A 27,272-nucleotide genomic window follows, 5' to 3' on the forward strand; every position below is an offset into this window, starting at 1 on the left:
ATTGCATCAGCCCAGAGAGAGAGCTTGCGGAGGCTCCGAGCAAGGACCAGGTGCCAGGCTTGTCACAGAGACTCCAAGACAGTCACCCAGAGCCCAGGGCAGGCGGGACCAGGAAGTCAGGACAGAGGACGGCGAAGCTGGCAGGGGCAGACAAGGTGCTGTTGGAGAGTTAAAGAGGTGTGGGGTGGGGTTTCCTTCCTCCAGAGGGAGACGGGCTTGTGTGCTCAGCCATTCATTCAACAGATTTTTACTGAATCAATAAACAGGCTTTGAATGTGAGCTGCTTCTGGAACACACACTCTGTGAGGGCAGGGTCTCTATCGACCCTGCTGACGCTCTGCCCCCCAGAGCTGGGCGCATGGTACTTACTCAGTAAATATTTGCTACACGAATGAGCTGATGCTGGGAAAGACTGAAGGCAGGAGGAGAAGAGGACGACAGAGGGTGAGATGGTTGGATCGTGTCACCGACTCAATGGACATGGGTTTGAGCAAGTTCCGGGAGTTGGTGATGGACAGAGAGGCCTGGCATGCTGCAGTGCATGGGGTCGCAGAGAGTCGGACCCGACTGAGCAACTGATCTGAGTTGAATCCGCACCACGTGCCAGGCACTGGGGACCCCACGAGGAACTGAGAAGCCACCCCTGCTGCTTGACAACACAGACTTGCCTCAGGACGTCCTGCTGCGGCCATGCCTGGGTCGGATGGGGCTTCCTGGTGGGACCAGGCCCTGCGGGGAAGGTGGCGGGGCCATCCGTATGGTGATGCCCCAGACAGAGCCCACGTGCCCCTGATGCACTCTCTCTCGGGGGTCATTCTGAGACAGGCCAGGACCTGGGACCCTTTACTGCCGTGCGTCCACCTGGACAAACTTCTCAAAAACCCGAAGGAACTCTGTGGGATTAGACATAACTGCACGCGTGCTGCAGCGGGAGCAAATTCTGGGCCAAATGATGCAAAAGACCAAAAAGCCCCCCAAACCAGCTGCCGCTTCTAAAGAACTGGGAGCAAAAATCAGGTGCCGGGAGCGAAGGCAGGCCCTCCACATGCCCTCGTGCACTCAAGCCACAGGGGGGCCCCCAAGCCAGCCCTCTGGACACACCCCCGCCCTCAGCTCGCGTGAGGGAGCCGTTCTCGCCAGCAACCCCCTTCCCCTGTGACTTGTTCTCTCTCCCTCCGGATGCAGCAGGGGCCCAGCGACGCCTTGCCTGAGTTTCTTGTCTGTCCTGCAGCCAATCTCTACTGATCTGGAAAGACCAAGAGCCCCGGCTGGTACTGGTCCCCTGAATGATCAGCTGCAGCGGTGGAGACCCGGGCTCTGAATTGCTCTGCGCCTCTCCTCTCTCCAGGCCTCAGTTTCCCGAAATGCTCGGTGAGGAGGTGTGGGGCAGGGTGAGCTCTGAGGGCCATCTCTACTCTGAATGCCCAGATGCTCTGATTCTGCAACAGCTGGCCCTGGAGGCCGCACCTCCCACGTGCCCTGCTCACTCAGCCGAGGCTCCGCAGCTGCCCCCGGGTCCCAAGGCTGCCTGACCCCATTCCAAGGCCCCCATTGCCCCCGACCAGCACATCTGGCTTCAGCCAGGCTGGGTTGATTTTGCAAGTGCAGCCACCAAAGCATGGCAAACGGACTGAATCCAGCCAGCAGCGAGAGAGCCTGCGGGGCTGACAGAGGTTTTCAATTTGAAAAACAAATAAGTTTCCAACACTAGTCTCCTCCCAATGTCCCTGGGTGCCATCATCCAGAGAAGAAAAGAAAAAAGGAGTCGGGGGAATCGCCTCCCCCTACCCCGAACCTCCTCCTCTTTGTGTTCCACAAAACCAATTACAGGTTGGAAATAGCTGTAATAAACTTGATATCCCACTTATGGGCCAATCCCGCCGCGGCTGGAAAGTGTAATAGTGGCAGAGAGTGAAAACCACTGGTGTATTTTGCCGGAGCTGTTTAAATCGCCTGCCTACATTATCCCAACTCCTCTCCAGCCGGGAAGGAATTTGCTCTCCTGGAAATGGTGCAGCTGAGGTCTCTGTGGCTGGGCAGTGAGAGGGAGCGTTTGCAAGGAGGGCTTTAATGAACTGATTAGACGTGGAAGAGCGATGGCGCCTGGGCTCGGGAGTCAGGCCGGCTCAGGTTCAAATCCCAGCACCAGCAGGTTCCAGGCGGCTCCCAGGCTATTAGAACGGGCAGGAGCCGTGGCTGCCGTGGAGGCTTGTCGTTGAGGGAAAGGGACGCTGAAAGTGATTAACGGTGGCCAGAACTCTGGGCCAAGCATGAGGAGGCTCAGCTCGTCCGTGGGGGCTGTCACTGCTGGCTCTGGGCTCTCAAGCAATCACCGATAGTCTTGGAGCCTCAATTTCCTTATCTGTAAAAAGCTCATCAGACCCAGGCTTCCCTGGTGGCTCAGCCGGTAAAGCATGTGCCTGAGATGCAGGAGACCTGGGTTTGATCCCTGGGTCGGAAAGATCCCCTGGAGAAGGGAATGGCAACCCACTGCAGTATTCTTGCCTGGATAATTGTATGGACAGAGGAGCCTGGCAGGCTACAGTCCATGGGTTTACAAAGAGCTTGACATGACTGGGCGACTAACACTGAGTTTTAAAAATGCCTTAAAAAGAGCCCATGAAATGCCCATATGTGAGAGCATCTTGTGAAATGTGAAGGGCACATCCAGAAACTTCTGCCATGCAGTGGCACCTGGGAGTCTCCTCTCCACCCCACTCAACCTCGAGCACCCAGCATGGGTTTTGGCACATGGTCTGCCCTTGACGTACATTTGTGGAGTAAATCAATGAGTCAGCACAGGAGTGTCCTGAAGTCTACTTAGACATGTCTCCATCCAACCGCTCAGAAATTAGGCGGAGAGAGTTCCCTCCAAGGACCGGTGCAAAGGTGACGCCAGGTCAGCCACCGCTGGAGAAGGGCTGAGATCAAGTCAGCCTCAGCACTGGCGCCAAGCCGTCTGTGCATTTGGGCATTCGCCTACTGACTGAGTTCCTCTCGAGCGCTATGCTTGATTCTGGGACAGCTGCCGCGGACGCAGCTTCTGAGCCAGTGAAGAGTCATCTCACTTAACTGTCTGCAGTGGGCGTCTTCCAGCTCCTCCAGCAAAACCTGAAGCCCCAGAGGGCTGGGGCTTCGTTTCGTTCAGGGTTGTATCTGCCCTCCCAGAGCACAGTTGGCGATAGAGGGGCTCTCGGTCAGTATTTCTGTAGAAGCGAAACCTCTTGTGCAGATGCAGAAACCAAAGGCCTGAAGGGCTGACGCTCACCAGGCTGCCCAGGCTGTCGGGGGGAGGAGCGAAGACTTGAACCAAGGGTCCGTTCTGAGGTCCAGAGAGGAAGTGGCCCAGCTAGTGGTACAGCTGGGGGAAGGGTTGGGTGGGACAAGGAAGGGAGTGGGGGTTCTAGGCAGAGGGAAACCTGGGCCAGGCGCGGGCCCCTGCTCAGAGAGGGGCAGGGAGAGCAAAGGTGGAGAGCAGAGGGGACAGTGGCGCGGCCTCCCTGCGGCTCGCTGTGTAGCGGGAAGGCCACAGGGCTCCTGCCTTCCCTGTTGCCATGGTGACCCTGGGCCACTCTTCCTCTAGACTCCCTGCCCACCTGCTCTCCGCCCCGAGTCTGCTCTTGTGTTGCCCTGGGAGTGGGGGCTGGGGGGGCAGCCACAGAGAGGAGAGGACAGGCTCCCCCGGGGCCTGGGGGAGGAGGGTGCCGGATTCCCAGGGAACGCGGGTGCCGCTCACCATGCCCCTCCGGGTGGCCGGGTCCCACCCCGACTCTATCTCCCTGCAAGCCCTGGCTTCTGGCAGGGCTGGGCTTGGGGTAATTGGCTTCCCCTTGTGCGTGTGGGAGATCCGGTTTTGACAGAGACAGCTGGTGTCATAAATTGCCTTGTCTCATCTGGTTACCGAGCAAAGGCAGACAGCAGCTCAGGGATGAGGTGCGGGGCGGGCCCCGGGCCGGAGGCAGCTGAGAATGGCAGGCGGGGGGGTGGGCGGCAGCTGGCTCTGTGGGCCTCATGCACGTGGACAGGAGCCTATGCAAGTGTGAGGAGGTGTGTGTGCAATGGGTGTGGGCGCAAGGGGGTGCCCAGGGCTGCTGGAGGCCCGCTCCTGTGAGTGAGCACCAGTGCAGGTGAGAACGCCTGTATTCGGGGGTGCGGGGACGGACATGTGTCAGCAAGGGCGAGTGGATGGGTCTACATGCTTCTGGGCGGCGTGCAAGGATGCACACGTGTGTGTAAAGCAAAGCAGTGGCGAGACTGTCTCCTGCAGGCCTAGACGCGTGTGGGTGTCAGCAAGACTGTGCGTGCACGCTCAGGGCTGCGTGTCGGGTTGTGGAGTCACAGTGTTCTGCGCCTCTGCGCGCGTGAATGCCGCCTCACCCGTGACGGAAGCGCGGCTTACCCCCCTGTTCCCTGCTCTGGGCCGGGGACAGGGGACGTCAGCTGGGGTGGGTGTGAGGGGAGCGCGCGCCTGAGAAATGCCAGGCTGGGAAACACCATCACGCCAGCGCTGCCTCTTTGCCATCACCCGCCCCCGGCTCAACCAGTCAAATGCAAAAACCACAGTCAGGACCCAAGCACCAAAGCCCCCAAACTCCACCAGACACAGGATGCTGAGTCCTCCCTTGCCATCTCCTATGTCACCCTAAAATCCCTCGCTGCAGGGGACAGGAAGGGTCTGGATAGGTGCTAGAGACTCACACATCTGTGCACAGCAGCCTGCGCTGGCCAGGTGGGAGCAAGGTTTCAACGTGTCCATTTTCCTGAAAGCCCATCCCAGAGTCCTTCACTGTCTCCCAGAGCGTCCTCAAGCTCATGTCCATTGAGTCAGTGATGGTGTCTAACCGTCTCATCCTCTGCCGCCCCCTTCTCCTTTCGCCTTTACTGTAAAATGCTTAGCATGGTAAATATTCTTTAGCAGATACTATTGTGGCTGTAACTTTGTTGCAGGAAGGCGGGGAGCCCCTGCGACTTCAAGCAGGGGAATGCCAGCTCCACCAAGGTCGGAGCAGCCCTCCTGACTGCGTGTGGACAGCCCAGCTGGGCCAGGCGGGTCTGGGCTGGGGAGAGGCCTCTGGAACAGAGGGAAGATCATTTTTCCAGCCCCCTTTGCAGGGCTGCGGCTGATGTGGGATCCCATGAGCTGCTCGGGCAGGGAGTGGGGGTGGAGGCATGGCTGCCCCGCCTTTGACCCGGGATCCGTGTATCTGCGTGCTGTCCCCTCCAGGCGACACCCTGCCAGCGTCCTGCAGCGCCTGTTCAGCGCCTGGCCCCCAAGCCGCCCCCGTGCTGCCGGCCGGTGAGCACACCTATGCGGACAGCGCGCGTCCAGCAAGGGTCACCATGGGGACAGTGCCGGCGCGGTCAGAGGGGCTGCCAGTGTGGGCAGGGGCCTCCCGTGCCAGGCTGCTGGCTGTCCACACCCGGCAGGCGCTATGGGTGACCGGCCTGTGTCGGCGTGGCTGGGCCCTGGCAGATGGGCGGACACGACCCATCAGCCTCCTGCGCCAGCCTGCCCGCCTGCCACCCGGTGGGGGGGGCGCACCAGCGCACACGTTGCATCCTGCCACTGTGATAGCCCACGGCATCACCAGCGGCCCGGCTCGGTGGAGCCTGTCTGTCGGTCTGTCTGCGGCCGCCCCGGTCAGCCCCAGAAGCCTGCTGGAGAGAAACAGCAAGGGCGAGAGCCCCTCTCGGCTCAGCCAGTAAGTGACGGTGGATGCTGGGATGTTTGCCTTCTCTCTCTGAACCTCAGTTTCCTCATCTGTTGAATGGGGGCAGAGATGGCCGTCTCTAAACTCACTTCCTGCTATTTCATGGAGGTGGTACTGTGGGTGGCAGAATTCTGCGCGCTGAGGGGTGAGACTGAAGCCTACCCAACCCTGCTCTCTTCTTCCTTACTTCAACAGAGAATCACTGCGTGCCTGCTATGCGCCAGAGACCGTTTAAGGTGAAGGCATTAACAAGCCCAAGTCCCTCTTCACCTGGAGACCTGGTGCTAGCGGGAGGAGCCAGCTGAGAAAACAAAGTAAGGAAGATGGGAAGGTGCACCGGACCGGGGCAAGTGCCCGACGGACAAGGAGAGCTGCCGGGTGGAGGAGGCGCTTGCTGTCTGCGCTCGGGCATGTCCGACTCTGGGCGACCCCATGGGCTGTGCCCCATCAGACTCCTCTGTCCGTGGGATTCTCCAGGCAAGGACACGGGAGTGGGTGGCCACTTCCTCTTCCAGGAGAAGGTGGCAGCCACAGCACATTAGGCAGCCAGAGGAAACCTGTGTTTGGAGCTTAACTTCATATTTAGGCTGAGATTCCAACGAGGAGGTGGGGTCAGGCTTGCTTAGAGAGAATCAGGCTGCTTTCTGCCAGCTCCTTGTGAAGCCCTGTTTGTTCACTGCTTCTGGCTTCTCATTTACACCCGGCAGCACCCCTGTGGGCAGAGCTGTTTGCATTTTGCAGACAGGGACACAGAGTCACGGAGAGGTCATCGGGTTTGCCGGTGTGCCCACCATCCAGACTCAGCTCGGGGCATTCAGCCCTTTTTCTATTGTGTCTTCACAGCTGACTTCCACTTTCCTGAACACCAGCCTTGATGTCTACCACAGCTGTGTGGCCTTGCCCTCGTCGCCCCCCGCCACTGCCCCGGCTCGGTCCTACGGCATCATATTTTATTCCCTATCATTTGGCTGTGAACATTTTCAAACATACAGAAAAGCGCAGAGAATTTTAAAGCAAACATCGGGATTCCTACTCCCCAGCATCCGCAGTGAACTTGCCCAAGCTTGCTTTACCGTGTGCTTCTGCCCCTTTGCCCACCCATCCGCCCGAGTTGCACCTGGTGCCTTCTACAGTCGGTTGCAGATGCCTCCACATTTTACTCCTGTGGCCTGAATGTCATTAGAGTTACACTTATTCCCCATTCTCTTCTGGTAAAATTTACATACAGTGAAATGCACAAACCTAGAGTGCATTACTCAATGGCTTCTGGCAAATGCACCCCCCTGTGTAACCCAAACCTCTCTCACGATGCAGGACACCACCATCACTCCAGAAAATTCCTCTGCTCCTCCTTAGCCAATCCTTGCCCCCAGAGGCAACAATTATTTTGATTTTTCTCACATCATTTTTTGACTGTTCCAGAATGTCATATAGGGCTTCCCTGGCGGTTCAGATGGTAAAGAATCTGCCTGCGATGCAGGAGAGCCAGGCTGGATTCCTGGGTTGGAAAGATGTCCTAGAGAAGGGAATGGCAACCCACTCCAGTAGCCTTGCCTGGAGAATCCCATGGACGGAGGAGGCTGGTGGGGTCACAAAGAGTCGGACCCAACTGAGTGACTAACACTTAACTAGAATGTCATATGAGTGCGGTCATACAGCAGGTGGTTTTTAGAGACGGCTTTTTTCTCCCAGCGTCATATTTTTGGGATCCACCCAAGTTGTTCGATGTCCCTACAGGCAATCCCTTTTCATCACTGAGTAGTATTTTATTGGAAGATGAGACTGGTTTGTTCAGTTGCTCTTTTGTTAATAGACACCTGGGTAGTTTCTGATTGGGCTCTACTCTGCATACGGCTGCCGAGAAGATGCTGAGACGTGGGTTTTTAAACGGGCGAGTGTTTTTATTTCTCTTGCTACTGCTTTGTTTACCAAGAGTCAGTTCATACCAACAAGTGTTTTCTGAGTGCCTACTACATGTCAGACATTGCGCTGGACACAGAGGTGTGTAATCCCGGCTCAGACCTTGGGCTCTGGAGGCTCCAGGCAGGAAAGAATGTCAGGAGCGCCTGCTAGGAAACAAGCGCCCCGCAGATCATCATGTTTTATCCTCACAACAGCTCGGTGGGATGCTCTTTGTGACTCCAGTTTCCAGAGGCGGCAACTGAGGCCAGAGTAATGGAGTGACCTGTCCAAGGCAAGCGGCGGAGCTGGGCTGCAAACTCGGGGTGATGCCAAACTGTTCTCCTTCCTTTGCCCTGCAAGATGCTGAAGCAGCAACCCAGGGAGGCTAGGTGACCTCCTCAAGGTCACACAGAGACAGGAACACCGGCTCCTGTTCCCCCTGGGCAGCGCTCTTTCCAACACCACGCTGGCTTCATCTCGGGAGTCTTAACAGATAAGTTCTCAGTGTCTGTTGAACCAGCATTCCCTCCTAGAAATAAGGCTGGAAGAGCTGAGTTATAGAAGAGCCCAGCTTATCTGGGTGCATCTGTGTCCTGGGGCATGAGCCCGTCAGACTAAACTTGTCCCCTGAGCCTGCTAATCTAGGACCACAGAGTTATAGGCCCCAGGAATCAGGCGGAAGCCTGAGTTTGAGTGTCTGGCACACAGGGAAAAGTGGTGGGCCAGTGATGAGATGAGGAGGTTATGGAGGTCCAAAGTCATTTAATTAAAAAACAAAAACCCCAGTTTTGTTTAGTATATCAAGCTAGAACAATCTTCAGGGTGAATTTGGCCCTGGACAATGGTTTTGTGAGCCCAGCATTAAGCAAACAGAAAAGGTGATACCAGTTGCTGGAGAGATGACTGTTATGTGGAGGATTAAAGGCGGGGCCACACTGTTTGACATTCCCTCGTTGAGAGACGGGGGACCTGTGCTCTCTTCCTCTGAACCGGGCACCTTCTGTGACTGCTTTGATCAGTGGGATGTCTAAAAGTGCCGAAGTGTGCCAGCTTCCACGTCCACGCCTTAGCAGGCTGAAGGCACCCACTTCCTGTCTTTGCCCATGGTGATAGAGAGACCGCATCAGAGGGGCAAGGGACCTACAAGCCCAGCCTTGCCTACATGGGAGTAAAGCTGCCTTGACCCCTGCAGACTAGACCAACCGCCAAACCGAACACGACACCAGCAACCCTCCTGATGCCATTCAAAGCATCGGAATTGCCCAGCCAAGCCATGCTTGAATTCCAGACCCACACAGCTGTGTGGTGCAGTAGCGCAGCCGTTGCCTAAGAGGCTGCATCTCGGTGTGATCTGTAGGCCGAAATAACCATAGCAGCAGGCTCCTCCTGTTGTCAAGGAGGACATCGTGCCAGCCCCCACCTGCCAGGGCCGCCCCCATCGCGCTGTGAGAGCTGCGGGTTGGAGTCACATTTGGGTGTGCAGGGCAAGAGGGTGTATCAGGTGGGGTCTGGCAGGAAACACGCAAAGAGCATAAATGAGGAAGCTTCAGAGTTATTTACAAAGATTCGAGCAGAGGGATCCCAGTAAGGCATGCCTGGCACCTGGGTCGGGGCCAGTGAGAGCTGCTGATTATTTAGTAGCAGAGGGAAAAGGGCAAAGGAGTGGGGGTTTTCCTTGCTCCTTGCTAAGAGTCGGATGCAACTGAGCAACTTCACTTTCGCTTTTCACTTTCATGCACTGGAGAAGGAAATGGCAACCCACTCCAGTGTTCTTGCCTGGAGAATCCCAGGGACGGGGGAGCCTGCTGGGCTGCCGTCTATGGGGTCACAGAGTTGGACACGACTGAAGTGACTTAGCAGCAGCAGCAGCAAGAGAATGGTAGATGAGGGAAAAGGCTACCCAACAAGAGTTTCGGTAGAGGGACTCAGGAGGGAAGAGCTGGGGGATAAAGACCTTGTCCTCATGTCCACTTGCCAGCCTGCCGCCATCTCCTGCAGGTGCCTCCCATTAACCAGTGGGCAAGAAAACCCATCAGTGCTAGTGGGATGGGTTAGCCTTCAGGCACAGAGGATGGAGAAGCTGAGAGTGGGTCTGGGGGTGTGGGCTAAGATATCCCATGGACCAAGACTCCAGGGAGCTGAACTTGAGTGGCTACCCAGCTTGGCAAGTTTCCGCTAGATCCTGTTCTCTGCCGAGCTGTCCCATAGCTGCGTAAAGCGAGGCCCCATCCCCCAGCCCCGCTGCTACCCCATCAGACCATTCAGATGAACGTGTGGGAACCAGCATCAGAGAGGCTCCCATTAAACCATCATGTTTCTCCCCGCCGCTGCTTCGTGTCTGGTCGCCAGGACGCACTTGGCAGGGGAGGGTGAGCTGAGCCCATCTCTGCTTCTTCGTCGCTGCCGGGCTCCATGAAACGGGTGCAGAGGAGCTGAGAGAGGAAGCCAGCCCTTTACCCTCACGCCCTGCAGAGCAAGAGCTCCTGGGAAACCTGGGGCTTGGAGCCCCCGAGCCCCAGCATGGAGCCCTGGGCCATGATTTCTCTGCATAACTCTGCTCCCAGGACGGTCCTCCAGAAAGAGCATGAGAGGCGTCCGTGGTCTGCCGTCCACGCGGCGGCATGGAACTCTGTTCTGAGAAGCTCTCACACTTGGTTTAATGCTCTGCGGTTGCCATCTTGGAATCTGTAATCATTTTGCAAAGGCACGACCCCATATTTTCATTTTGCACCGGGCCAAACAAATTGGGTAGCCGATCCTCTTTCCAAGCGAGCAGGAGTTCTCTGGTCTGATTCCTTCGCGGTCTTTCACATTTTTTACAGTTTGTTGGTCTATGTCTGCTGGTGCTGGGTCTTCACTGCCGTGCGGGCTTTCCTCGAGGTGCAGCCAGCGGGGGCTGGACTCAGGTGCGGTGCGTGGCCTTCTCGTGGCTGTGGCTTCTCCTGCTGCGGAGCACGGGCTCCAGGCTGCTGGCTCAGGCTCTGTGGCCCTCGGGCTTCGTTGCTCCAGGGCAGGTGGGATCTTCCCGGTCCAGGGATCGAAACTGTCTCCTGCACTGGCACGCAGAGTCGTTACCACCAAGACGCCAGGGAAGCCCTCATTCGTGCGTCTTAATCAGGACTCAGCAAACTTTCCCTGGTAGTAAATATTTTAGAATCTGCGGGCTCTTCAGCTGTTACAGTGGAGCCCTGCTGTTAGACTGTAGAAGTGGTCAGAGGGAATCTGTAAACAAATTAATGGACATGGCGGCGTTCCAATAAAACTTTATGTGTAAAAACAAGACGGTGGGCTAGATATGGCCTTTGGACCATAAGTAGTCAACTGCTGGTCTGGAATATAAGCCCCTCTTATCCTGTCTGCCTCTGGCTCCTTCTATTTTTGGCAGCACTTCGTGGCATGCCGACTCTTAGTTCCCTGATCAAACCTGCACCTTCTGCAGTAGAACGTGGAGTCTTAGCCACGGGACAGCTGGGGAAGTCTCTCTGGCTTACTCTTGACGACTCAGCTCCAAAGCTTCTCCTAGCTGCTGCTCTTTGCCCTCCCCCACAGCACACCTGTACATGTGTGTTTATTGAGCCTGAGCTAAAACGCAAGGTTTGCGCCGAGTGTTGGGGTTATAGTGTGAGGAAGACGGCATGATTACAGCCTTCATGGAGCTTCGTGGTACGTACCCAGGCGGGAGTCCCAGGTTACAACCTACAGAAGGGCAGGGCTGGGACCATTTTGTTCAACACTGTATATCCCCAATGCACTGACGAGATACCCAGATGCAAGTGAACAGTTCACAAATGCAAGGCCTTATGCTCACAATTCTTCTTTTTTTTTTTTTTCCCCACTTGAGCCCTGCGTCATCTTTGAAATGGGCCTGGTAGGTGTTTTCAACCGAGAGGTTGGGCAGCTTGCCCCAAAACACGCAGCAGCAGGCGAATGAGAGAGCTATATGCAAACCCCCAGGCCAGGCCCTTTTCAACCACGCTCAGGAGTGCGGACTCGGCCCTGGCTTCCTAACCAAGCCCGGAAGGATACCACGGGCAGCTGGAGTCGCTCTACGCTGGGTCGGCAGAGGAGGAGCGGCTGGCTTATTTCCTCTGAGGGAGACAAAATGGAAGAGTTCAGTGTTGGTTTCCTATTACAAGGGAACTGTTCAATAAAAATCACCCAGTATATTAAAAAAAAAAAAATCTACCTGGCTTTGAACGAACGTTTGGTGTTATTACAACAGGAAAAAAAAAAAATCCCATTTGCTTTTCATTACAGATCTGGTTGTGTTTTGTTATTTTTTTGTCCCCAGAGAGTGAGGATTTCACTGGCAGGGTGATTACAAGAAGGAAAAAAGAGAACAGTGGGCTTTGGAGTCAGATGATCATGGGTCCAATCCCGCTGGACCACTGACCACGGAGAGACGGAGGCCCCCCACTGGCTCCGTGAGCCTCAGACTCTCATTGACAAAGTGCGGCTGCCACCGCCACCTTCCCAGGGTTGTGGCAAAAATGAAACGATGCTGCCGCCAATAGTTACTACTCCGTGCCGATCACCTTTTTGACAGACGTGGCCCCTGCTCTCAGGGAGCGTGCGTTGTTCTAAGAGGGGTTGCACACAAATAGAAAGTCAAAAGAGAGAGACAATTTCAAGTGATCATGGCTATGAAGCAAACAAAGCGGTGTGTGAGCGGCTGGAGAGGGATCTGGGGATTCAATAAAAGGCCAGAGGCGCCTTCTCTACAACTCAGATGAAGATGAGCCCGGAGATTTTCATGGTGAGTGAAGTAAGCCAGAGAAAGACAAATGTCGGTGTCATGCGATATGTTGATATCATTTGATATCGATTACGTGTGGAATCTAAAATCATGGTACAGGTGAACTTATCTGCAAAACAGAAATAGAGTCACGGATCTAGGAAACAAGTTCATGGCTACCAGGGGATAAGAGGCAGGGCGGGAGAGGCTGAAAGGTGGGGATCGATGTGTACGCACCGCTCTATATAAAATAGATAACTAGTAAGCGTCTAGTGCACAGCATGGGGCTTCCCTGGTGGCTCAGACGGCAAAGAATCTGCCTGCTGATGCAGGAGACGTGAGTTTAATCGCTGGGTCGGGAAGATCCCCTGGAGAAGGGAATGGCAACTCACTCCAGGACTCTTGCCTGGGAAATCCCATGGACAGAGGAGCCTGGGGGGCTACAGTCCATGGGGTCACAAAGAGTCAGACACAAACCTGAGTGGCTAGACAACGACAGGGGTAAAGCAGGGGGAGCTCTGCGCAGCTCTGAGTCACGGCCTGTGTGGGAAAGGGCTCTAAAGAGGGCGGCTGTGAGTATAAGTGATGCGCGTGCGATACGCCTGAGACTAACACAACACTGCAAATCAGCTGCACTCCAGTCACGATGAAGAAAACAACACACACACACACACACACACACACACACACCCCAGATGCTGAAGCGCCAGCTTGGAAATGCGCTTTCCAGGAGGAAGACGCCAGCGCCACTGAGGAGGCCCTGAGATGGGGTGAGCTTGTGCTGGGAGAGGAGGAGAGCGAGGCGGCCGACGCGGCAGAAGTGGAGCTAGCAAGGAGCAGAGTTGCGGGCTCAGCTGAGAGGCCCACCTGCAGCCAGACCACACAAGGGCTTAAAGGCTGGTTGGTGCAAGGAGGCTGAATTGTATTCTGGCTGCACGGGAAAGACGTTGCAGGGTCTTAAGCAGGGGAATTCTCTGACTTGGTTTACCTGTTTTAAAGATCCTTGTGGCTGCTGATGGAGAAGGGATTGCAGGGCCCATGGGGCAGGAAGACCTGGCCAAAGCCTCCCTAGTCTTGAGGGTAAGACAGCAATTCCCATCAGGACATGAGGCAGACAGGCGCTAGGCCCCCGATCCATTACCTTTCACATATCCCTGTCATCAGAGGAGTTTTAATGCATGTCTAAAGGCCAGATGAGGAAAATTCTAAAGGATTTTCAGACCTTGGGCAGCTCTGAATTAGAATGCCTCTTTTATTCAGTGGCCAAGGCTGTGAAAGGCTGGGGAAGCCCCCTCTCCCCCACCACTTCTGGGCAGTCTAGCAAGAAACTAGGGGACGTGCTTAATCCGCCAGAGATCCAATTTCCTCCAAATCACTCATTTCAAAGCCAGAAAATGCAAGAAGGGACTGTCACAGTCATCTAGGCAGCGGGTGAACAGCGTCCATGCAGCAATGGCCTGGCCGCAGCGATGATAAGGATGTGCCTGAGAGCTTCCCAGGCACTGTGCTAAGGGCCCTACATGTGTTTACAAGTCCTCCCAGCTACCTTGTGAATCTGGGCGACACCGAGGCCATGAGAGGCAAACTGACGGGCCCAAGGTCACACGGCCAGGGAGTGGCAGAGCCAGGCTTGGAAGCCGTGTGTAACCCCAGCCGCTTCTCACTGGGGGCGTTTTAGTGCGCCTGTGAGCCTTAGCCCTCCAGCTGCTCAAGAAGCCCGCCCCCGCCCGCCCACAGCGACCCACCGAGTGATGGGCTGGCCAGGGGCGACTGTGGTCTTGGAGTTTCCCAGAGCTGATCTCCTTGAAACCTCTCCACATCCATGAGCCGTGAGACAGCAATCTTCCTGTAACCCGGAGAGGCCGCGGCCACCCAGCTGAGAAGCAGTACAGGTGGGCCTGAGCCAAGGACTGAGCCTGGGTCCTCCTCCATCCTGCTCCTTCTAGAGACTGGACCAGCCACTGACATGCCTGGCTGGTTGCCCCCATCTCCCAAGGTGCCCGGGGGCACCGTGACTGCCTTTGAGCCTCCAGAAGGTGAGCCGGTGGGGCAGGAAAGTGGACAGAGGCTTTTTCTGTGTAAGGCGGCCAACTGTCCAGATTTGCTTGGGGTGGAGAGGCTCATCAGGGTGCAGAACCTCTGGCTTTTGCGCCTCCAGAGTGGCAAGCAAGCCGCAAGCTGGTCTTCCTTAGTGGAGGCCTTGGATGCGGGGCTTGCAGAGCTGAAGCTAGGAGAGTCCTGGGCAAAGGGGGACGAGCTGGCCACCCTGCCTGTCACCCATGGGTCAGATTGAGGTGATAGGGTGGCAGACCCCATCTGTGTCAAATTAGCACTTTACACTGTCAGAGAAACTCAGAGATGAAATGCCGTGCCTCCAGGGAGTGGTGAGCTCCCCGTCACGAGAAGCATGCAAGCAACTGTTAGACGATGCTTGGTGAAGAGTCCCTGGGAGCCCATCCTCTGTCCCTTACTCAGAGGTGAGGCAGAGGAGCCGTCTCTCCCAGCTCAGCTGGGCTGTTCAGCTCTCTTCTCCCCACATTTTGTCTCCGCTTGGCCTGCTGTCCGAGGTGCATTCCATGCCTGCTTGCCTCCACAGCTCACTGGCCCGCTAAGTGAGGCCTGAAAGTTACCTGCATGGCCAGGTGAATGTGGCAGTGGTCAATGGTGCAGCTTTGGTGGGAGAGTGACGCGTAATTTGCAGAAACGCTGCCGGAGCAGCGCTGACACCCGTGGCCCACGAGTGGGCAGAGACTGACGCCGCTTCGGGCTGCCTTTTTCCTGTTGAAATCTCTGATAGACGTGATGTGAAGGAGCCCGCGATCCCTCCTGTCCCAGTGGGGGCCGCCTGGAGGGCAGGAAGCCCGTTGTCAGCGAGCCTGGTCTGTTTCTAGGGTGGCTGACGCCGTCATCTCCACGGTTATGGTCAGAAACCTGGCCTCTAGTCAGTGGTGGGCCCCGAGCAGCCTGCGGGGGGCCGCAGGAAAGAGGGGCTGCGCCTGTGGACCGCCTGCCTAGAGCCAGCTGTGTGCTCACGCGTCTTGATCTGAGTTATGGTCCAAAAGGCGCCCTCTGCACCCAGCTGCCCCAGAGAGAGGTGAAGGAGATGCCAAGCGTTGGCAGAACCCTGGGGGATGTGGGGCATCCAGGGTGGTTCCCCCGGTCCTCTGTCCATTCTTCCTAGAAAATCTGGGGCTGGAGAAAAAGTGCGAGAGACCAAGCCGGCAGGACAGATGCCTCCTAATTATCTCTCTTGTTTGAACTGAGATCTTCAAAGAGCCACTTCCCTGGGAATCGAGGGCAAGGGGACAGAGCGCGTGCGGAATCTCTTAATTTTGCTTCCCCGCGGGGCTGGTAATTCAGGCACCAGGAATGCTCCAGGCTCAAAGAGGTGGGAGATGAAGCTGCCAGCAGGCAGCCCCGGCTCAGAGACACCGTCTGGCTCAGCTTAGGAGCGGAGTCCTTGAAGAGGAGATGCTCAAGGGAGGAGCTTCCCTCTGGAAGGAGCACGGAGGGAGTTCAGAGCGTCAGAAGCACATTTCTGAAGGGCTGGACAGCCTCTTGGTGTATGCTGAGGGGAGCTGGGCCCCAGAGAGGGCAGGGGACTTGCCAGAGGTCACGCTCAGATGAGTTGCCAAGTCCGTGGCTGTCTTTGCCTTCCTGGAGGCCTCTGCTCTTCCTCAAAGCTGCGGTACAGGGCGGTGAAGGCCTGGGGCCATCGGTGGAGAGAAAGGAAGGCCGCCTCTTGATGCTAGGGTGGTAGAGGGGCGCGCCCTATGACTGGAGGTGTTTCAGCACCCACCTTCCTGGAGCTGCCTGTCTGATAGCAGCCAAGTACTCCCCACATGCGTACGAAGTTGCTCAGTCGTGTCTGACTCTGCAACCCCATGGACTGCAGCCCGCCAGGCTCCTCTGCCCGTGAGAGTCTCAGGCAAGAATACTGGGGTGGGTTGCCATGCCATCCTCCAGGGCATCTTTCCGACCCAGGGATCAAACCTGAGTCTTCTGTGGCTCCCGCACTGCAGGTGGGTTCTTTACTGCTGAGCCGCTGGGGAAGGCCAGGGACTCCCTAGAGCTGGGGAACCGCCAGTCCGATGGTGGAGACACAGCTTCAGCCCTAACGGAGCTCCCCGTCTGATGGGGAGACAGCTCCACATGGAGAGGGCAGCCTCTGGACTCGGGGAAGCTTCCAGCTGAGAGGGGACCTTCTGCTCAGACTGCTCCTTGGCTGAGATGAGCCCATAATCCACTCTCCCCCGTGAACTTGCTGACACTCCTCTTGCTCCTTCAGGAAGTCCTCCCCAAGCACGCCGCCCTGTGACACAGGATCGTAGCCATGTGGGTCCTCCTTCAGCCACTAGGGAGGGGCTGACAGTCACCCCAAAGCCTCAGGCAAATGCCCAACAGGTCTTGCAAGGCATCCCACCTACCCCAGACCTGTCACCCCATCAGCAGCGTGCAGTCTCTGTCACCTCAAAATGACATCAGAGCCCCTCAGAGGATGAGGAGCCCCCAGTTCCATCAGAGCCCCCCCGTCACAGTGCTGCTCTGGCCTCGCTTGCACCTTAAATAGCTGTGCCTTTCGTGTCCTGACACGTTTGTTTACAGCTCATTTGCTCCTGGACGAAGAGGCTGGGTGGGGGAGCTGGAGACATCAGCAACAATCGACCCACTCAGGGAAACACATGGTCCTGAACTGACAGCGGCGGAGGGTTTTCGTGCAGAAGGCCCCGGGGCTACTGCAGAGGAAGGCACATTTGTGCGTGTTTCGACCTGTGGAATCTGCCATCCGCAGGGCCGAGGGGCACTCCCGCCGTGGGGGGCACATGGGTGACAAACGACCGTCTTCCACCCAGAGAATCCCGAGACACAGTCGTCCAGCTGCTTCCCTTGTTCCCGCCCTGGAGGCCCCAGAACGGAGGTCAGCTGTAGGTCTGAGGCTCTTGTCCTTCCCTCTGCTTCCAGCCCTGGGAAGCGCTAACTGGCTTTGGTTTCACAAGTTGGCGATAAGGAATTTCCTCCACTCCAAGCCTTGTGGGAGCGTGACCACCCTGAGCCAGGCTGGTGCAGAGACAGGCAAGACCCCGCCCCAGCCTCGGGCCTCCCACCTGAGTGCAGGTGTTCTTCAGGATGGGCCACAGGTGAGCCCCACCTCTGGGCTCGTCTCTGCTTCAGCTTCACTCCCTGGGGGCCCAGGGGTGCCTGATACCCCATCCTCCACGCCACCTGGGAGCCTCCTACGCAACACCAGAAAAGGAAGCCTCAATGCAGATGTGTCAGGGAGCCCGCAGGAAGAGAAGCTTAGGAATGTATTTTAGCATTTTAGGAAGAAATCTGCCCTGCAGGTCAGGAGACCTGGGTCTCAGCGCCGGCTCTGCTACTGAGGCTGGAAGACCCAGGCATTCACTCTGATCTCTGCCAGTTCCATCTCCTCAACCAGAAAATGAGCAGATGAGGCCGAGTGAACAAAAGGGCAGGGTGACGGCGGGCAAGGGACGCTTCCTCCACCCCGGGCCACACACGTTTGGACTCAGCTGGAATCCCCACCTCCTTTCTTCACGTTTACAAGGGGTGCAGGGCCTCCTTCTCCAACCCCGCCCTGCACTTGCCCTTTGAGCCCAGAGCTACCAGTCCCCACAGGAACGGCCGTGCAGGGTGGACAGCAGAGGGACTCCAGAAGACCCTCAGAGAGTGGGTTCTGAGCAGGAGGCCAGGACCAGGTAGGCAGGAAACTCACAAAAGGCCAAGGAGCTGGAAAATCGCCTTCCCACCTTCTCCCCTGATCTTCCAGCCTCTGATCCTGGTCCAGCTGAGAGCTCCCTCTGCCTTCCCGATGGCAGCCAAGCCTCACCTCCTGCAGAACGCCCACTCAGGCCCGCGCTCTGGGATCAGGACTTCCCTGTGTCTCTCCAAGTCCGCTGGCCCTTGGTGTTCGGGGCATTCGTTTTCCGATTCCATGGGCATCCGCCTTACCCATTAAACGACTCACTCCCTTTAGGGTGCGAGCAGTGTCTGGGGTGACCAAGCGTCAGCCAGCCCCCACGCGCACACACGAGCTCAGCCAGGAAAACAGAGTTGTCTAGCCCATCACTCGCAGATAACGTGAGCACGAGTGATGGTGGCGACCTCTGTGGCCAGTCTGCGCTCACCAGTCACACGGAACCACCACGGCCGTAGGAACCTGACGCGCACACGGCCAAGAAGCTGGGCTCCAGCAGCCTGGGGTCAGTTCCTGGCTCCACCACGCACGGACCGTGCGATCTGGAGCAGGCAACCTGGTCTCGCTGACCCTCCGTCTCTTCATCTATAACGTAAGGGTGATGATAGAAGTCACCTCCTAGGGAGCTGTGAGGGTTACATGAGATGCTTTCTGTAAAGTGTGCTTACAGCAGAGCTGGACACATTGCGAGTGGTCGATAAACACAGACTCAGTACTGTGCTCCAGAGCCAGCAGAACCTGCAAGGGTCCATTTCTGGGTCATTCTCACCCGCTCACGGGCTGGAAAGAAGACGCCCCCACCCCCAGTCACTTCTGGCTTCACCATGGTTACACTAAATTGCTGAAAACCCTTTCTTCAGCGGTATCTTCCAAGCTCTTAATCTCTGAGGCTCAGAAGAAAAGCCTATTGAAGAAAATGCCCGCGGAAGATCCGGGACCTTGGAGAGAGGTGACTGGCTGGGCCTCTGCCTGCCGGCCTGTCCGGGGGCTCCAGGAAGGAGCAGGTGAGACTGGGAACTGGGGGCTTGTGCTTTGAGATCCCTGGCTGTGTGAACCCGCTGCCAGGAAGCTGCGTGAAGAGCGGAGACTTCAGGCGGCAGCGCAGCGTGGGGGCAGGCTTTCCCTGCCCACTGCCTGGTGGGCACGGACATCCGCCTGGAAATGGGTGACGATGCAGCCCGTGGAAACGGAGACTCAGCGCCCCAAAGGAGGGGTGGCGGGGCAAGGAGATGCTGGGAGAAAGCGTGCATGGGGGGGTGGGCATAGGCCTGGCGGGAAAGCGTGCCTGAGAGAACGGGCTTGAACTGGGTTTGTGTGCCTGTGAGTCAAAGGACGGCCCATAATCCATGATTTCCCAGGAGTGGAAGCTGGCAGGAGGCACCCAGAGCCACACGGGGTGCAGCTCTGTGCCTGCCGGGGATGCTGGTCTCACAACCCACGTCCGGGACCCTGAGCCCAGACACACTCCGGAGCTCAGGCCTCATCCTCCTCCTGAAAAGTTGACGTGCGGCTTGCTCAGTATATTACCTAACCCGCCCAGGGGCCAAGGAATCACTCCATAATCACCCACATCAATATTTCTGCAGCGAAATGTCTGGGCGGCAGCATTAATGAGATAAATAGAGACAGTAGTCGGCTCCCCTTGGCTCAGGCTGGGTTTTGCCACCAAGTCAGTTCAGGTCAGTCCAGTTTGGCCACAACTGGCTCACCAAAACAGCCTTTTAACTTTCAGATCTTTTTGGATTGCTGGGTTGCCGGTAAAGGGTTGTAAGCTTGTGTAAAAAGAGAGTAAGAATCATAACACTGAGCTCAGTGGCCGCTGCAATAGCTCCTATGTATGGGTCGCCCACCGCGTGGTAGGTCAGCTGGACAATTCACCACGGCCCTTAAAAGTGGGCGTGCCTTTCTGTTAGGAGGTGAAGGGAAAGGCAGGTTAAGGGGGCCCCTGAGTCAACACCGTTGGTAAGAGGAGACAGGAGCGTGTGAGAGGCAAACGCACTCAGAGAAACTCCTGAAATAAAGCGCCCAGGAGCGGAGAGGCTTCATTTGAATCCAATACCCCATCAGGTGGGTCTTCCCCGCTCATCTACATGTTTCTGTTGTAGATGTAATGAGGGCGTGATGGAGCCTCAAGGCCTCTGACTCTTTGCTCAGGGCCTGTCATGGTGTCTTGCGAAGGGCTGCCAGCCTCCTCATCCCTGCTCTGGGCTCCCTCTGCCCACACTCTCCCCACTTCACAGCTGGAGAAACTGAGGCTCAGGGCCCAGTGATGTGCCTGAGGGCTCAGATTCCCGTTCACAGTTGTAGCGCGACAAGAATCATGGGGTGATTCTGAGAGATCCCTGGTGGCCTAGTGGTCAGAAATCTGGGCTTCTGTGGCTGGGGCCCGGCTTCGGTCCCAGCCTGGGGAACTGAAATCTAGCAAGCTGCGTGGCGAGGCCAAAATAAAAAATCTTGGGATTCGAGTGCACCCTATTCAATGTTGTTATTAATGGCACCAAGCATTAGTTGGGCACTTGCTGTATGCCAGGCCTCGTTCTGTACGGCTTGTGTGTATTATCTCATTAGTTTAAGGGGTGGGGGCTTGGGCTGGAGCAAGTTTGCAAAAGGTGGTTCATAGATGCTGGGCCTCTTGCTGGTGGCTTTCAACAGGAAGCTTGTAAAGTGGAAGAGGCATCAAAAATTCGAGACCCACTGGGAGACAACAGGAGATAAGAAAGAAAGGACAATCCCCTTATTCAGAGAGAGAGAGGGGAATGCAGGTTGCTGGGAATTTAAGATAATGAGCAAGGAAAACAATTACTTTATTTAAATGAATTGAAAAATATCTGGCTTCACTCTGTAAGAGGAAGCAGTTAAGGGGTTTTATTTTATTTTGGCCCTAATAATATTACAATCTCCAGGCTGGTTATCATCCGTCACTTCCCGGGGAAGATTGAAAAGAAAATAGTTTTATCCCAGGCAATTGTAAGCCGTTCCATTTGATGAGTTGTTGTTCCCACTTAGAAATTACATGCACCAGTATCAGGTGACCTGGCCCGGCTGGGTGGCTTTGTTTAACTGGTTCCAGAGAAGAGGGAAGAAGAGAACATTCTCTAGTCTTTTCACTGGGACTTCCCCAAATGCAATTTGTGTGAGTCCTGGGGGGATGGGCAGGCAGAGAAAGACACAGATTCCCAGGCTGCTCAGGGCCCTTGGTGGGCTTGGAATCTGCATTTTTTACAAACTCCCTGGGGTTTTCTGGCTGCCTCTTGTGAGAAGCCTGCTCTACTTTCTACCTAAGCCTGCTGGGCTGGGGACGTGTATGTTTCTGAGATGAAAGTGTTGTGAAGGTGTTAGTCGCTCAGTCGTGTTGGACTCTTTGGGACTGTAGCCCGCCAGGCTCCTCTGTCCGTGGGATTCTCCAGGCAAGAATACTGAAGTGGGTAACCATTCCCTTCTCCAGGGAATCTTCCTGACCCAGGGATGGAACCTGGGTCTCTTACACTACAGGCAGATTCTTTATCGCCTGAGTCACCAGGGGTTCTGATGCACTCCTACCAAATAAAGACTGGGCAGGAAAAGATCTCAGAGATAAACTGATAAACTCACAGAATGGTAGAAACCAGACCTCAGAGGTCCTACAGCTACTAAGAGGCAGAGTTGGGCCCAGAACCAAGATGCTCAGTCCAAAACTGGCTCCCTTACTCCATGACGCCGAGCAGAGATGTCAAGGGAAGTGGAGACTCCATCTCTTCCTTCTCACCTAGCCGTGCTCACTGTGAAGACAGACAAACACTGAGACACCAAAGCTCTCCTGGGCATTAAAGGTCACCCCCAAGGCAGGCTCTGAGCCCCAGCCCACAAAAGGTGTCAGAGCCCCAGCCTCATCATCAGCTGGAGAAGCTTCAGCGTGACGCAGCTGCCCCATCCTGCCTGCCCCCTTACTCCCTCTAGGGGCCCCGCTCCTGGCCACCAGTCTCCACTGGATCCTTCGCTCTGCGCTGCCTCCTCACCCCCAATTCAAAGGTCTGGAGTCCACGCTAGAGCCGACAGCAGCACCACATTAGAGCTTTCTCGAAAATCTGCCCTCCCCAGGTTGATGGGTGGATGGCATCACTGACTGGCCGGACATGAGTCTGAGCGCACTCTGGGGGTTGGTGATGGACAGGGAAGCCTGGCGTGCCGCAGACCTTGGGGTCGCAAAGAGTCAGACACGACTGAGCGACTGAGCTGAGCTGAGATGCCAGGCACTTTACCAGACACTCCCATGTCTGGCTGTGTCTCTCAGGTTCCGGGGTCACCTCAGGAAGCTGGGGCCTGCAGTAATGTCTAGGAACGTGGCTGTCCTGGGGGACTGGGACAGACTAACGGAGGCCGTGAACTGACTCCCCAAGCAAGTGGCCCTTGGGTTTCACAGGAGGGCCTGGCAGGATGATTCACGCCTTGTATAAACAGAACCTGGCAGCCTGGAGGCCGCCTGAGCTCAAGGAAGGCTGCATTCACTTGTGAGTGAGCCCAGACTGCAGGGGTGGGGTGGGGACTCCTGGCCCAGGGCTCCTCAGAAGGCCCCTGGGGGAATGGCTCACGGTGGGGAGGGGAGGCTCCCGTGTCCTGGCACCCATCCTGGCACTGGGCACAGGGAAGCAGCTGGAGAGGAAGGAGACGCTTCCCTCTTGACTATTCTTTCACCTCCTTTCCTGCATAGGTGTGTGGCCTGTGCCACACACCCCAGGCTGTGACGTGTGGGCTGACACACACCAGGCCCTCAGCAAAAGTGCGCTGGTCTGTAGGATGAGGGCTTCCGCCACACAGCGGGTGGCGCGTGTTTGTGGACTGGAATGGAGCTCAGTGCGCTGGGCACCATAGCAACTGGAACCAGGGGCGTTACTTCCAGTGCCCTCTGTGACTTGACATATGATCTCCCTGACCTTCAGCCATCTCGACTCTCACTTGGGGAAGACGCCTGTCCTGGCTACAGTCCTTCATGGGGAAATAACTAGATGACATGGAACTATGCTTCGTATACACAAAGTGAAATGCATGGTCATTGCAAGCAGCTCTCCTACGCCTTTTCTCTACTGACGCCATAGGAAGTCCTCCCTTGGGCCGAATCTTCATCCTGCCTGTTGTGGTTTGGTAAAGATCTGTGTATTCAGGAAACTTTAGCCAGCACACCCAAAACTGAAATGACACCACCGGTCAAAAGAAATATAGAGATAAAACATAAAGCGCATGTCTTCTTTAAAAAATAACCTCTTCCACTTCCAACGGCTGTTCAGAGCAAAGAATATAATTTGCTTGACTGCCCCGGCCCATCAGCTTATCACTGAGGGCCTAGCAACTCCAAGAGGCGAGGATTATGCAAATAGAGATCAGCTTTCAAGAAAGTGGGCTAATCCAAAATTATCAAAAGGGCCCAATTGGAGAGAAAAGGGAAAGCAACTGAGATGTGCGAGCCACAGAGACAGTGAGCTGGTTCCTGGTGTGTTCTGCGGAGTAAGGCGGGCTTGCTGGCACCTGAGCCAGGGCTGTCAGAAAGGTGACCTGGTCTCCGTTTCCCTGATACTCAGAGAGGCGAGGAGAGGTGATTAGGCCAGCGGACAGAGAAACGCTTTATTAAATTATTTGCTGCTGGAATGGCCCCTTCTCATTCTCAGAAATGTGGCCAAACGCCAAGAGGTAGGTTTGGTATCAGAAGACTTGAAGCTTTCCCACTGAGCTTTCCACATAAGGGCAAATTCAAGTCCCCCAGCACATACTGTGGATTTACAAGGCCAGACTGGGGCCTTTCCCTCCCCCTTGGGGAGTATCCAGGAGCGTAGGCCACCTCCAAGATGGTGTCTGATCAAGGAAGCCCCTCAACGAAACATGGGCGCCAGGAGCACCACGGACAGCTCCCACAATGACCCTGGGAACCAGGCCTCAGTGGTGGCCTGGGACTGCGACTTAGCGGTCCAGCCTTAGGCTTTCTTTTGGGAAACTGGAGACCTATTGCCCTCTGAGCCCTTGGGGCTCCGGCAGTGAAGGCAGACAATTAAACAGGCAAAGCAGACGCACTTCGATAAATGCTATGCTTTAGAGGCGTGGACGGGAGCAGTGCAACTCAGAGCAGAGGCGTCTGATTCAGATTTAGGAGCAGAGAAAAGATTTCCAAGCTGACGGGTGAGTCAGAATAACCCTAGTGAGAGAGGACAGTGAATCTTGTTGGGGAAGAGAAACCGGCATAGGCAATGGGCCCCAGGGAAGTGAGGGTGTGGCTTATTGGGATCAGCTGGAGGACTTCTTTGTGTGGCCTGAGTGTCAGGTGGGAGCGCCTGGGCGAGGGTTGTTGAAAAATGAGGCGGAGAGGTGGGCAGGGCCCAGATCCTGCAGGGCGTGGAACAGAGTAAAACTCCATTCTGAGGCCAAGAGCCGGTTGCTTCAGCGTTTTATGTAGTGAAACAGCTTGATTATAACCGCATTGTGAATATTTCCTCTAGCAAGATGGAGGCTGCCTTGGGGCCAGGCAAACCCACACCACTGGGCAGGTCAGGCGGGGAAAGACATCCTGGGTAGGGTGATGATGAAGTGGGCTAACAGGTGGGGGCCTCAGGGTCCAGAGCAGCAGACACATCTGAGAGAGATTTAAGAAACGGAATTGGCAGGACTTAGACGGAGACTGCTTGGGGACGGGGAGTGAGGAGCAGGGAGGGCTTAAGGATGACTTGACATCTGAGAAGCCGGGAAGAAGGAAAGGAATGGAGGGTGGAATCAAGAGGAATCACAGAGGAAGGGAGAGGGGGTGACTAAGAGCAGAGACAGACAGCATCCAGAAATGAGGGCGAGGGGTGTAGGGAAGGGGAGGCCTGAGAAGGTGAGGAACACGATAGGACGCTCAGGGTGAGGAATTCAAGTCTTCATTCTGTCCCTGCGTATCCTGCCAGAGTGTCAGTGTCTGTCCATAATCACAGACTTGCATCAGGCCTGCACAGGACTGTGAGCAATGCTGATCACTCTGCCCAGATGGATGAGGAAATCCTCGTGAGCCTGGCAGGGTCACCAAGTGGGCGGGCCCTGAGCGAACAGCCAGTGCAGTGAGAGGAGCGTTTGGCTCTTCACTGCTAATGTTCCTGAGGCAGGCTCAGCCCTCCCCTAAGCCTCAGTCTCTCACCCTGTAGTTCAGCCGCTGGATCGTTTCTCCACCCACTTCTCCACAGCGGACGGGGCTGGAGGCCGGAAGGACGGGTCTGAGCAGGGCCAGGCCTGTCACTTGTCCTGAGACTACTGTATTTCACTTTGTGGATTCAGAGCATCTATCATTTGACAAAGCCTAAAAGGAGATGAGTTGGATAAACTAACTTTTCCATTTTCCAGAAAATTCTATCCTACAGTACTGAGTGCCCAGCATAAAGAGGACAAGGCCACTGGCTCCAAATAAGTGCTGGATGAATGTGTGGGCAAATGCATGGATAGATAAATGGATGGATGATGGATAGATGGATGAATGGATGGATGGATAGGTGGATGGATGGGTGGATGGATGGATGGATGGATGGACGGGTGGACGGGTGGATGGATAGATGGGTGGATGGATGGGTGGATGGATGGGTGGATGGATGGATGGATGGATGGGTGGATGGATGGGTGGATGAATGGATGGATGATGGATGGATGGATGGATGGATGGATGGGTGGATGGATGGGTGGATGGATGGATGGATGATGGATGGATGGATGGATGGATGGATGGATGGATGGGTGGATGGATGGGTGGATGGATGGATGGATGGGTGGATGGATGGGTGATGGATGGATGGATGGATGGATGGGTGGGTGGGTGGATGGATGGGTGGATGGATGGGTGGATGGATGGATGGATGATGGATAGATGGATGAATAGATGGATGGATGGGTGGATGGATGGATGGATGGATGGATGGGTGGACGGATGGGTGGATGGATGGGTGGATGGATAGATGAATAGAGATACTGATGACTACGTGGATGGGTGTATGTATGTATATATGTACGTATATATGGATGGGTGGATGGATGGATGGATGGATAAACACCTGAATGATCACCATGCTCTTATTGGCTTTAGCATAGACAAAGCATCTTTGAAGGTTTCAGAAGTGGTACAGAGCCGCCACCCTCGGGCAGCCTATGTCCGGGAGTGGTGCAGACAACCATCTATTTTGTGGTTGATGAGAAATTCTAAGACAATCAGCTACAGCCTGAGAGGCAACCTGACACTCATTCCTTTGGCGGTAGTAGTTTCCAAGAGCGCCTGTTGGGACAGAAGGGAAGAAGAGCACTGGTAAGAGGAGCCAAGGCCTAGGCCAGGCCGGCTTAAGCAGGAAGTCTAGATCTGGCGAGCGGGAAGATGGATGGAAGTGAGATGTCCTTGGGAGGCTCAGAGAGAGGGACCTGGGGAGCTGTGAACACCAAGACAGACTGTCTGCCTCACAGCCCTGTTCTCCTAACCCCTCCACATCGCTCCCTCCACTTTTCAGCCTGGGGCTTAAAAGGCGGAAGCACTGAGATCATCTCCCAGGGTGTGGCACCTTCTAGAAGCATGAATTGGGCTGAAACACCTAAGCCTCCATCTCTATATCTACATAATGGTAACAAAAAAGAAACTGTGTCATAGAACTGGAAAAATTTGTCACTTATAAAATGCTTAGCACAATCCTGGAACATAGAAAGTGCCCTAAAATACCATTTATTAGCTCCCATGAGCCCTGATTTGCTTCTGCAGGGCGCCTTGCCCACAATGCCCTCTACTTTCTGTCCACTTTCCAATAACTTTACTCATCTTTCACAGTCCAGCTTAAAGTCCGCCTCTTTCAGGAAGCCACCTCTGATCAATTCCACTCCACTGCTCGGCAAGCTCCTAAGGGTGGGGAGAAAGCCAAGGAGTCCTTCAGCTTCTCCCTGGAGCCTTCAAGGTGGGAGGTGTCTAGTTACTGTAGATGGTTGTTGCTATCAAAGGAAGCTGAGAAGGCTGCCCCAGAAACCTCGCTGCCTGCACCTCCTCCCCGTGCCTCTTCTTCCAGATAAAATGCTAGTAATAAAGTCATGTTGAACTGGCCTGTCCCCTTAATTGGTGATTTGGCAAAGGACAGATTCCCTGCTAAGCATTAAAAGGCTTTAAAATTCTCTTTATTGAACTACCTCTGAGCGCCTGTGCTGAATTCTAGGTACTGGCAGGATTCAGCCTGGAGTTTCCCTAGGCAGGACCACA

General features: G+C 55.6%; 1 protein-coding gene across 1 annotated transcript in view; it reads right to left on the bottom strand.

Moving 5' to 3' along the window:
• IGSF21 (immunoglobin superfamily member 21) overlaps positions 1–27,272 on the bottom strand; it is a 273,439-nt gene that overhangs the window by 89,585 nt on the left and 156,582 nt on the right. The window lies entirely within an intron of this gene.

Source organism: Ovis aries, chromosome 2 (genome assembly GCF_016772045.2).
Source record: "Ovis aries strain OAR_USU_Benz2616 breed Rambouillet chromosome 2, ARS-UI_Ramb_v3.0, whole genome shotgun sequence".
Classification (NCBI taxonomy): Eukaryota; Metazoa; Chordata; class Mammalia; order Artiodactyla; family Bovidae; genus Ovis; species Ovis aries.